The 12674-nt window shown below is 33.1% G+C and overlaps 1 protein-coding gene, 1 long non-coding RNA gene and 1 pseudogene across 3 annotated transcripts in view; all 3 read right to left on the bottom strand.

The window, feature by feature from the left end:
- Positions 1–12674, bottom strand: part of LOC142624263 (TMV resistance protein N-like) — a 47610-nt pseudogene that overhangs the window by 26567 nt on the left and 8369 nt on the right.
- LOC142623521 (uncharacterized) lies at positions 34–3114 on the bottom strand. Its single transcript, XR_012842162.1, has 4 exons — positions 2990–3114; positions 1678–1750; positions 227–328; positions 34–117 (listed from the first exon to the last, which is right to left on the bottom strand). It is a non-coding gene; the product is annotated as an uncharacterized LOC142623521 (long non-coding RNA).
- The window catches only part of LOC142624584 (TMV resistance protein N-like), a 146100-nt gene continuing 139997 nt past the window's right edge, over positions 6572–12674 (bottom strand). For both annotated transcript variants that reach the window (XM_075798226.1, XM_075798227.1), the window contains exon 12: positions 6572–7103. The gene's annotated coding sequence lies outside the window, so the exon portion shown is untranslated. The remainder of the gene's footprint in view (positions 7104–12674) is intronic.

Below are 12674 nucleotides of genomic sequence, written 5' to 3'. Positions count from 1 at the left end.
GCACAATGACCTAAAAGATGACTCACCGCTAGGGTTTGCCATCAAGGGGTATATCCTTGTCATGGAAGCACCACCAATCAACTCCAAGCTTGTTTATGAATCCAAAATTGGCTTTCACTGTTATATGCATTAAGAATTTTGAGGAGAAAAAAAAGTTCATATCATTTCCACTGGTAAATAATCAGTGCCAAGTATTCAAAATTGGACAAATAAAGATCAATCTTACTTCTTCTCTTGGCCATAGCCACTGAATTTGTACCATCGCTTTAGCATTTTCTGTTGAAAATCCACTTCGTTCTTCAAAAATTTCTTCTAATGCAATGTGCTCCTATCAAACAAAGTATTTCAAAGATTTTAAAAATTAAAAAAAGAACTTTACAGGTAACGATTTCGGCAATTTGACTGTGTGAAGACTCTAATTTTTCTCTCTACTTTATAATCTCAAATATCTATGTCGTTATTCTAAAATCCCCAAATTTTTCATGTTTGATACTGAAACAGTTTTTAACAGCAATTGCAGTTCAACATTTCAACAGAAAATGCCATAGAACGGCTGCAGAGAAAAAAGAAAAAGTAAGAAGAAAGAAAAGGAAAACCAAATATAATTCAGAGAATAAGAAGAAAGCAAGAAGAGAAAAATAGCATTAACAAAATATATATATATATATATATATATATATATATACAAATCTGAAAAATAAGAATCAAAGTTGATTTTTTTTTCCCTTAGAACTTTGAGTCTCTCTCATTCCGTTGTGCGCCTTACAAATTGTTTCTATTTGTGATTGTGGTTCCGGTGGTCTAAGATTGGCAAGGGAATGGATGGTAGAGGAAAAGTTAATGGTTTTGGCCGGCCTTAAATATTTATCTCTTGGCGCCCTATGAACACTGTCTCTCCTATCTCTATATCTCAAGCCTTTCGAGTTCCAATTGCATTTTAATTTTTTAACTCAAATAACTAAATCTAAAGCAATCGAACCAAAAAATCCAAACCTAAATCATATTCAAACCCCAGATTTGAAAAAGAAAAGGAAAAAAAAAAAAACAAAAACTTTACTGATTATGGGTATACGGCAAAAAAACCTAAAAAAAAAAATATCAAATGCAACATTCAATCCTATACTTATTTAATCACAAAAATTTGGTTAAGATTAGAAATAGAAGTACCCAAACTAAAACCAATATTTTTTAGTGATTCTGTAATCTAAAAAAAATCCTGTTTCTTTACGGTGAAAACCCAAAAAAAAAAAAATCAAAAATCAAAACCTAGTGTAATCCAAATACCTAAATAAATTCAATCCAACCAATCTCATACCCAGATCTAAGAAAGAAAGAAAAGCAAACCTTTACCGATGGTAGTTCCGACAATCTGATGGTAACGTGTTAATGGCAATTAGTTTTCTCTTCCATCAGTAGCTATATTTTCTAAATTTCTCATAGTTCTATCTTCTCCTAGGCCTTTTGTAAACACATCTATTTTCAATAGGGTGATACTCCCAGTGCTTTAAAAAAAAATAGTAATGATGATATTTTGAGACCAAAGAATTCAAAGAAAAATACTAAACCCATCTTTTTTAAACTGTTTTTATTTAAAGTTTTTTTTAATCAAATATTAACAAATGATAAAGAGATACAAATTTAAATGAAAGCAACGAAGGAAAATTAGGCTGGCCTGACCCTTCTATTTAATCAAGTAGCTCTTCTTGAATAGCTACCAACTGTCTTATAAGCCAGAGCCGAGATGATAGATCTACATTAGCACGTGAGGAAAAAAATGTCATTGAATATACAAAATTACTGATAAGTGAAAATGTAATTGAGGCCCTCGAAAATTTGGCATATTAATGAATTATTAGTACTTGATAGGAAAAACTCAGCGAATCTGAATTTCAACAAAAAAGGAAAGGGTAAGAAGGTTTTTTAAAATGACAGAAGAGAGATGAAAGATAGACACATGCCAAACAAACTATCAAAAAGTAAATAATCACACAACCATATTAAGTAAATAATCCCTTAATATGCAGTAACACATTTATTTAACAAACTATTTGCTATTTATTTGTTTGTTTCTGCTCAAAATTTCACTTTGGAAAAATTCTCAAAACAAAAAAATAGAGACGTTAATTTGAGACCAAAGCATCCCAATAAAAACCAACCTTGCATCTTTTAGGCATTTTATTGAACACTTCAAGTGCATAATTAAACCTGCTACTGTAAAAAACAACAGCATATTTTGATTCTGTCAAATTTTTACACCCAAATGCAATGGGTAGGACAAACTTCCCTTTCACAATCCTAACATTCATATGAAAATCTGCTAACCCAAGTTTTTGACTAATGCTAAATTAATCATTATGCATGAGCATGGAAATACCTTACTTTGATGCATGAAATGCATAGGAAGTCAATGAAATTTAGAGAAGATATAGGGCTTACCAATTGATAGAGAGCAACAACAATTAATAAGGAATAAATATGCGTAAGGAATTTGATGGAGGAAAGGGTTTATCCATGTGTGTCTGATCAAATGGGAGAATTTGATAGTTACAAAATGGGTCAGATTGTAAGAGATGCTATTGTTCCTTGATAAAAGAAAAGGGTTCTTTTCAATTTTTGAAGAGGTAAGATTGGTTTGTGATTTTGGATTTTCCATTCCCTATGTCTGTTGTTTTGAAACGGAAAACATAAATGGAACGAAAGTGGGCCAAATTTGGTAAACTACACAGATTTAGTATCCGAAATAGCAAAATTAACAAAGCTATACTGACCTTGTGTGTATGGAGTTGCAGAAACGAAACGGCCAGAGAACGAACAGGGGAAGAGTTTCAATAATCTCAATGAAACAGAAAACAAAAAACAAAACAAAAGCAAATATCTAAAATTGAGGAAACAAACATTTTGATAGAAAACCCAAAATCCCAAAACAAAAATGAATCAAATCTAAACCCATTCAACAAAAAAAAAAATCAATTGAAGTAACATTTCATACCCAAATCTAAAAAATGGAAAGAAAAAAGACCGGAGCCGGTTTCGACGATCTGGGTGGCGGATGTATGGCTTGACGATTTCTTTCTGTGTGCTTGCAGTTCCAGCGGTCTAAGTCTGGTGAGCGACCCAAATTGCAGTAAACATAAATTATAGTTATCACAGATTTAGGTTTTTACTTATAAAAATTTATAAAAAAAATCGAAAAACAAAGAAAGCAAAAAAAGAAAACTCACTCTGTAACAGTGCATCGCTAGTTGAGGGAAGCAAGAATTTTGGTGGTCAGAGTCCGACAGTGGTACTGGCCTGAGATGTCTCTAACTCTGCCTCTTTCTCTATTTCTTTCTCCAGGTCTCATCGCCTCTCTATTTCTATCACCATGGAGCAAGTTTTTTTTTTTTTTTTAAGCGGTTAGTTTCCTTTTATACCGGGCTCCCAAAAAGTGTTTTAACGCAGTGAAAAATTATAATTTGTAGCTTTGAAGCGGTGTTTTAGCATTACCAAAAAATGTAATGTATCGCTTTTTAAAGTAAAACATGTTTGAATTTTAGATAGACACTTTTCCTATTTTCCAGCACCTGATTAATTATAGGAACCCACTTTCTCTTAGCTTCTGTTATTATATATATAGATAGATAGATATAGATATATATTGATTTTATTTTGTTTTTCCAATTGTGGAGTGGGACATGTTTCTGTTGAGGGAAATCAATCAATCTAGTTCTAATTGATTCTTAAAATCAATCAATCTAGTCCTAGTTTATTCTTAGAACAACCAAAGTGAATCCTACTTTACAATACCCAGGTTTATTTGATCCACTAATCTTCTTACCTAACAAATCCTCTGTAGTTGTTTTATAGGATTATTATTTTCCTTTGTACCTAACAAACACATCTTCTATCCAAACTTTTGGTTTTTGGTTTACTTTTAAGCATGTTAAGACGGAGGGCAATTGTTTAGTTCATGCCCTTGTGCGAAGAGCAGTTTCATTTGTAGTAGGGTTAGATGTTTGGATAGAAGACCTACCATTTGATTTCGAGAATGTATTCCAAATTGATTTACGCTAATAAAACTTCCTTACCTTTTTCTCAAAAAAATAATATTAAAAGAAAAATAACACATTTGCTGAATTTTTTTATTTTTTTGATATTTTAATTTAATTGTTTTTTTTATTATATAATTCAATTTTTACAATAAGTGAAAGGGGGGCCAAGAACCTTATAGCTTAATCAGCATCTTCTCATGCACAAAGTGTTTGGAGGTTTAGAAAGGAAATAGTTCGAACAACTGAATAACAAAAGGAATAACTTTTAATACCAATAATTCAATTATTTCAACAAGTGAAGAATGAAGATTTGAATTATATTTATTCTCATAAAAGAGACTAGTCAATAGAGTTAATAGCATTGAGTTATAAAAACTTTCAACATCATTTAATCATTTGATATGAAGAAATATCCTCAGATTTTTTTTTTTTTTTTACTTCCCACCAATAGGCACTAATTCCCTCTCTCTCTCTCTCTCTCTCTCTCTCTCTCTCTCTCTTTTCTTTTTCTTTTTTTTGAGTCAATAGTAAGCACTAACTCTTATGATCACTGGCTAAAACAATTTTAAATCAATATATGCGAGAACGACGTGTATCATTTATTTATCTAACACATGTTTGGTACATTTTCAGTTTTTAAACAACATTACATGTATTTCCACATACTTTTTCACCCACACGTATTTATAAAAAAAAAAAAAAACTGAAAACTGTTATTTAAACACACCTACCAAATTAAAAACTACCTTAAATCCCAGTTAGCTAGGATCTTAACTTTAATACATGTAGCCAGCGTTAATTTAGAATTATTCTCATTATAAACATTGAGCCTTATACCTAACCTAGTTTTTCCTACAACAATTCAATAATATTTTATTATTTTATAGTATTAGAGCCAGTCTTTCTGCGAGTGTTATAAATTGAAATTCTATCATATATGCATAGGTGTTTTTTTTTTTTTTAATGGTTTCATTTGTGTCACTCATAGATGAAAATCTTGTACCATGGATAGTAGAGATTTATAAAGGGTATAGAATGCTTATGATCTATATGGGATTGGTTGCAATGGTTTCAACAAGTTGATGGGGAGGGTTGCATTTGATATGTGCCAGAAATGGGAATTTAAGGAACCATCAGACTGTGAACCAAACTTCTCCAACCACTGGCAGAGTTCTTTTGATGCTGTATGCAATAAAATCCAACCATCAATATTTTCTTCCCCATTTAGAAATTTGAGATTTGCATTTAACTTTTATGTATATATCATATTCCATAGATTATCCATGTTATTCTGGCTACTATTAATTACAAATACATATCCTTTATACCAATTACAACTTATCATGTTCCATCAATCACAACTTGCCATGTATTGATTTTATTTTCCTTATAAAATAACTGAAGTTTAAAATGGAAAAAAAATCAATACATGACAAGTTATGATTAGTGGAACACAAAGTGTGAGTTTGGATAGTTTCAAGTTACACGTTTTGCGCGTCTGCATTTTTTTTCCTAGGTCCCATGCACTGTTCACAGGACCCACAAGTACAAAATCTGGCAAAATCAACTTTAAAACTGAGTCCCACGACACTATTCACACATTTAAAAATTATTTGGCTACATTGTTTTTAGTTTTCAGCAATAAGCGGTATCCAAAGAAACCCAAAGTAGTACAAAAAAAATGGTATAGAGGATTTGTATTCATTAATTACATGGTACAATAGTAATGATTGATGTTATGTTGTTAACCTCCCTATTTTGGTGCTATTTAATGCAGCTTCCTCCTATATGGACTGATCAATTTAAATCCGAAATTCATGTCAAAATACAAAGAATTTTATCATTGTTTCTTAGAGAAAGAAGATGATAATTTAGGTAGTCTTGTAAGGATTAAATGGGAGAGATGGAATTCAAGTGAATTGAAGGAAAGAAAGAAACTATGGTGTTAAATGGCCCAAACTTCCCATTGAAACTCTAGGTTTCCGAAAGAACAACAAGGGCACTAATGTGAATAGCATGGTAGAAACATAAATAGTGTGTTTTTGTTTCATCTTATAAAAAAGACAATTTTTTCCCCTCAATATGTGTGTATTTTTGTTTTGTCTTATAAAAAGTTCATTCTCAAATTATATTTGAGATTCAAGTTGTATATATGTATGACCAATTTTTTATATTTATTTTCAAACTTTATTCTAAACTAAAATTACTTATTTTCATTCATTTTTAATTAATTGTATGATTGAATAAAGTGTATATATTTAACATTTGCTAACTATCTAATGCAATGCACGGATTAGCGACTCGATAAATGAAGAGACAACATCATATGTGGATAATCAAATTTGGGGAGAAACCATAAGAAACATTAAACTATTAATTGAAGGCCTCCAATGTGAAAACATCTATTTAATTGAAGAAGACAAACAAACTTTGAGAGATGGCATGCATACCGAGAGGCAACCAAGAAAAGAAACTGTAATTGCATGTATAGATTTTTTTTTTGTTTTTATGATACCATAAGAACAGGGAGTACATAAAACAGAGAATACAAACACGAAACATTCACAAAAGAGCTGGATTAAACCAGCTAAAGTTTATAGGCGCACAGGTTGCCTTTTTGGCTAAAACATATAAAGGTTTGATAAGCAAAGAGAGGACTAAGATCATTTTGCAGAATAAGCCAGCTTGAAAACAAAAATTGAGATCCGCAAGTCTAATATTGTCCTGCCAACTAGAGGTTCTTCTGTTGTGCAAAGTTTGGAGGAGGCCTCTGTTATCACTTAGAATCAAAATCTGCTGAAGACCACGATGAAAAGCAGTGAAACATGCTTCCACCACAGCTTCAAGCAACACCACCAATGCTGTCCTAGCTACACTACTGCTGATACCAAAAACACACATGCTCCCTGTAGGTTAACAACTTCATATACATAAGCAAGTCTTTTCTTCCTTTTACTCTGGAAACCAGCAACTTTTAGGATAAGTTGCCAAGCTCCTAATGCAGATTGGGGTTCAACATCCGTGTTTGAGACTCTGGGGAGAGGTTCCTGTGCATTGAAAGAGGTCTTGTACCTGCAAGATAAGGATTGAACTGTCAGCTGGCCTTTATAGATCTAAGGTATATTGGTGTCTAAGAATTGAACCTGAGACACCTAATATATGAATGCATGATCAATTCATTACATACTACTCATTACACCTAATATATTGGTGTCTAAATATGAATTGATCTCATTACATACTACTCATTGCATGGCTCAATTCATTATTTATTATTCTTTAATTAGAAGGGAAAATGCAACTACACCTTAAATGCAATCAAACATTGAAGGAAATTAAGCAATTACTTACTACTCCTGTTAAAAAAGACTAATAATAAGTAACCACATCACATGCACTTCACGCATGCTCTGAGGATTTTTCTTTTTGGATTTGGTGTCATAATTTTCCATACTTTTCAATTTGAGATACTACCGAAAACCTTAGCACAACTATAGATACAACCGAAAACCAAATAAATATTTTAAATCAATGACATTATTTGAAAACCTAAAAAGATGACAAAATTACATTCTTGGCGTTAGGATCTGGCGGAGAGCAGAAAGTGGAACCATTGTTGACAAAATGTAACCCGATTGTATCTCTGTTGCATTAAAAAAAAAAATCCAATTATAAATCAAATATGTAAGAGAATGAAGAAAACTTGATAGAACATACCTTTTGACTGATGACATGGTATTTTTCATTAAATTTCGTTGAATGTACCTTTTGCTGAAACTCCCAATGGTGATTACTCTACTCAATATGAAGAATAGGGAAGTGTGAGACGTTTAAATTTCACATAATGGAATCAGGTTCTGTATTAAGAATTTAAATTGCAAGGAACATACCTTTGGATTTACTATTGTGCACTGAAAATCTGTAGTGAATTGAGTTTGCTGATGTTATAAAGTTTGACTATTTCCCACATTCTTGATAAATATTTGGAGCAAGGTCCTATCCTTGTTCACCTTACTCTTGAAGTAGCAACACTAAAAAACCATATACCACCTCCTAAAAATTCTCACCCCCATTAGTGTTCCATTTGATTCTATATTGCATGATACTTTCATAAATTTATTTAAAAAAGAACAATAATTTAATAAATGTTAAGGAAATGTAGTACCTGATGCAATTGTATCGAACAAATTCAACCCAAAAAAAGTTTGTATCTAATGCAAAAAAGGGAAAAAAGAAGAAGTATTAAGCTGCTAATAACTGTTGAAATAATACCAGTATAAAATGAATGCAGCCAAAAACAATAGTATCAACCCCCCCCCCCCCCCCCGCCAACCCAAAAAAAATAAATACCTTCAGAGTCATTGATTGTGGAAAATTTTCTCATGCTGTTGTGAAACTCCCAGGGTTTGTAAAATTCATGAGATGCTTAAAAGTTTCACATAATGGATTGCATCTGTTTCAATTTCAAGAAGATAAGAGCTAAGAGAAAAGAGAGTGCGTCTATTTCAATTTCAAATAGGATAAGAGATGATGAGGTTGTAAACTGCTGAGAACGTGGGTTTAGTGGAGGTTTTAAATTGTGGGCTTTTATTTTACAAATTTATCTCCCTTAGTTGAAAAACTGTAAGTGAGCAGCAAGGAAATATTCTGGGATATCTAAGACTTAGAGTTCGCGGCTTGGAAGCCAGTAGTACAGAAAATGATAAATGAAATCAGGGTAGCTTTCTTTACGACATAATACAGCAATTCTCTATACCTTCACTCCACTTTCATATATCAAAACTTGAAGATTGGAAATAATAAGAATCTTATTCAAGTTTATTCCTTCAAGTTGATTTACAGCTCACCCAGCTACTATATATAACCCTTTTCTTTTCTTTTTGATACAAGATAGAATTTTACTCTAGCCTAATCTAAGTGTATATGTATGTAAAGTTCCTTTCTGAAGACTTAAACCCTGACCCTTGCCCCCCACAACCCACAAGCACTTATACTTGTGGGGTGTGGGATATATAACCTTAATATCATCTCTTTTTTTTAAAAAAAAATAATAATTTATTTATGAAAACCTCAATATCATCTTGAATCTTCATTCAAATTGAACTCAAGATTTTTGTTTTTCGGTCAAAAAGTAATAATACACAGATTCAGCATACATAGCTAATATATGTTATAAAACCATCATAGATTCTAGTACATTCCAATATTAATATGCCTTCACCAAAGCAACAAAAAAATGGACATGAAAAACAAAAAACCAAATTGAATATCTAAGGATATGGTACATAACCCAAACATAAAATCAAGAAAGGAAGAAATTGGGCCTTACTGTTAACGACAGAGGTCTTGAGCCATTCCAAAACATTGAAGGTAACCTTACTTGGCACTGGATTGATGTTAGGCTAAGCAAACATTATGCACCAGAAGCAGACAAATATGATCAATAAAAGACAAATATCATAATAAAAGAAAACCACATTGCAAGGTGGAAAGAAATCTTGGGCGCCACCAATTACTTCACAGCAACAAGGCCAGGTAACCACATTACAATAAATGAATAAAAGAAATTAAATACTCATTTTATAATTTAAAATTCATGATTCCCTAATGAATGAAGAGAGAGAGAGGCACCCAAATATGTAACTATAGGAGGCACAACTTGGTAGAGAATGGTGCCACTATGTCTTTAGGGATATTCTTTTACATCATAATTATGTGTTGTTTGCAAAAGGAAGATGAAGCTTCATCTTTAGCCCAGTCTCAACCTCAACCTTATTGCCCAAGAGATTTAGAAAATAACCACAGTTCCTCCTAGCTTTCTCCTGTACTTTAGATAATCGGTTTTTTATTTACAACCATTGATGGAAAAGTGAACATGAAAAATTCTGCACATATGTGCTTCAGCTGAATGAAAAGCAATACAGATGGCCAATTACGATGGTTGAATTTGAACAACTTTGGAATCTCAGTTCCTGGCAGTAGAAGATAATCAAGTTTACTCTACAAGTTGATCACCAACTATTATTGAGTAGAGGCTAACCAGCAAAGAAGTTGTATGAGCCAATTATGAAATGATGACCAGAAGCATTGAATAGAATCACTTGCTACAGCTGCAAGTCCATTGTCATGCAGACCAATCATTTGATGAAGTCCTCAGAAATTCCGATGCTTGATTGTTTCCAAGCTGCAGAATTTAATTATGTCATACAACAATTCAATGAATAAGCAAATTGTTCTTTGTTAAACTGCAAATTCGCTCCTGGAATTTTTCTATTGCGATTACTTAATAAAACAGACATAGCATGCTACAATCTCAACAGCGTAGCAACTTTCACTCCAAAATCACACCTTTTACTTTATAAACCGCTTTTAAGGAAAACAAATACCACATGACTACAAGGGCCGTAAGCTATTACTTATAGAATATTCAAGCGTGCAAAACACAACAAAAACGTGAATAAAAGCAAAAGACCATAAAAGCACTTCATTTATGTATATATGTCCAACAAACAAAGCAAGCACTCGTTGTATATTAAAAACATTACCATTCAAACAACCAAAAAAAGAGAGGGTTTGGAGTTGTAATACTTACTAGTGAAGGGGACTAACTTGGCGTTGGAGCAGATGGGAATCAAGGAAACAAAGAGGGGCATAATTCTTTGAAGTCTGATCAAGATGTCCTCGCTTTCTTCAGTGGTGGACCCATATTGATATCAGAGTCATCATTTACACAGTCATGGGCCATTGAAGACGAACCCATATAGAAATCAGAGTCATCATTTACACTGGCATGGGCCATTGAAGACGAACCGAAATGAAACCCACTACTAACACCTGAGCCTAACTCCAAATTTGGCTGGGCAAAGCCGAAGTCAAACCCATTTGTCAAATCAGGGACAGAGGAGGCTCACTTTCTCTTTCATTTGAATCATTTAGTGACAAACTCAAATCGCACCCATCGTTATGAATGCCCTTCAAAAGCCTCAAATCATTTACGGTATTGGAAACCTCTTGATCCATATTTGGACCAGGTAACAATGCAAGGAGTTCAGAGTTATTAGGGGCCGATAATGACACATTCAAATCACCAAGAAAGCCCTTCAAACCATAAGAAGTGTCATTCAAAACTGAGGATGACCCACAACCATTCCTGTCACTCGGAAGCGGCAAGTAAGTAATATCTGATTTCTGAGGACAGCAGATGCATTCTACATTCACTCCCCACCATTTTATAATATCAGTGTGATTTCCATTGCAGTTTTCGATTGTACATCTAACCTCAACCTCCACCTGATTCTGTTCAGATAGATTTGGTTTATTCAACTGCCCAAAAGATCTAGAAAATAACCACAGTTCCGCGCAGCTATCTACCTTGTATCGCTCATTGAATGTCTGTTTACAACCATTGATGGAAACGTAAACCCAGACGAAACGTGCCTCCCCTGAACGAGAAGCAACACAGACGGCCAATTTTGGAAATTTGCAACCAACCTTGAATGATATGGAATTTCCAAAACTCTGATGGTTGAATTTAAGCGACTTTGGAATCTCAGTTCCTGGTAGTAAAATTTCATAATCAGAATCAGGATAGAATCCAGATTCAGATTCAGATTCAGATTCAGATTCAGAGTCATCAAAGAGATCCATTAATATGTCGCTTCTTGCACCTTCACTGACTCTATTCGGTAGAGTCCCTAGAATTTTTCCAAACTGCTTGCATTAAACAAAAACAAGAAATTGAAGTTTGTGAAAGACGTTAACAGAAAAAAATTGTATATTTACTACTTAATTATCAAAGAGAGAGACCTCACCTCATTCAATAATCTACTTGATGATTGTGGAAGCAACGATGGGCATTTTTTATTTTCACTTTTCTAATAGATTGTGGAAGCCTTGGATTTTGAATTTCCCGAAGCTTCTTACAATTATTTATGTAAATCCCTTTTAATGTAGATAATCTAAAAATGCATTCGGGGATACTAACAATATTGGAGTCCTATATATATATATATATATATATATATCTCAATGCCGGGAAGATATCATTCTTCAACCAAAAATCTAAATCAATTAAAATTCCCTTATACCTTAGGACATCCGGAATATCAGAATATTCCGCACGAATATAAAAGCTGTCGAGAATAGGGGTATCTATTTCCTCAAGCCGTTGCAATTTATTGGTGCTATCCAAAAACTTCCCAAGGTTTTCACATTTCTGTATCACTAAACCGATAATCCCTTTGGTGAGATATCTTAGTGATGAAGGCCATTCTCTGATATTACAATTAGACACAGTGAACTCGCTTAAACAATTCGTTTCAGGGTGAACATCGGGAAACCTCTCAAGCCTTGGGCAGATCCATAGATCGAAACGTTTATTCAACTTGAGGGTCCTCGGAAGAGTCTGAAGTTTCTTGCAGGAACGGAGGTTCCAACATTTAAGCTTATCAAGAAGTCCAATAGAGTCATGAATCTCAATTAATTCATCACAATAAGAAATGTACAATGTCTCTAAGTTTGGAGCGCATAAGTCAGGAACTCTTGTGATGGATTGACAACTTTCCAACTTGATATTTCTCAAATATTCGTAATGGCGCCCCTAAAAAAAAAACCAAAAAAAAAAAAAAATTCATTTCATCTAAT

Source organism: Castanea sativa, chromosome 2 (assembly GCF_040712315.1).
Source record: "Castanea sativa cultivar Marrone di Chiusa Pesio chromosome 2, ASM4071231v1".
Lineage (NCBI taxonomy): Eukaryota > Viridiplantae > Streptophyta > Magnoliopsida > Fagales > Fagaceae > Castanea > Castanea sativa.
This window is presented reverse-complemented; position numbering and strand designations above follow the sequence as displayed.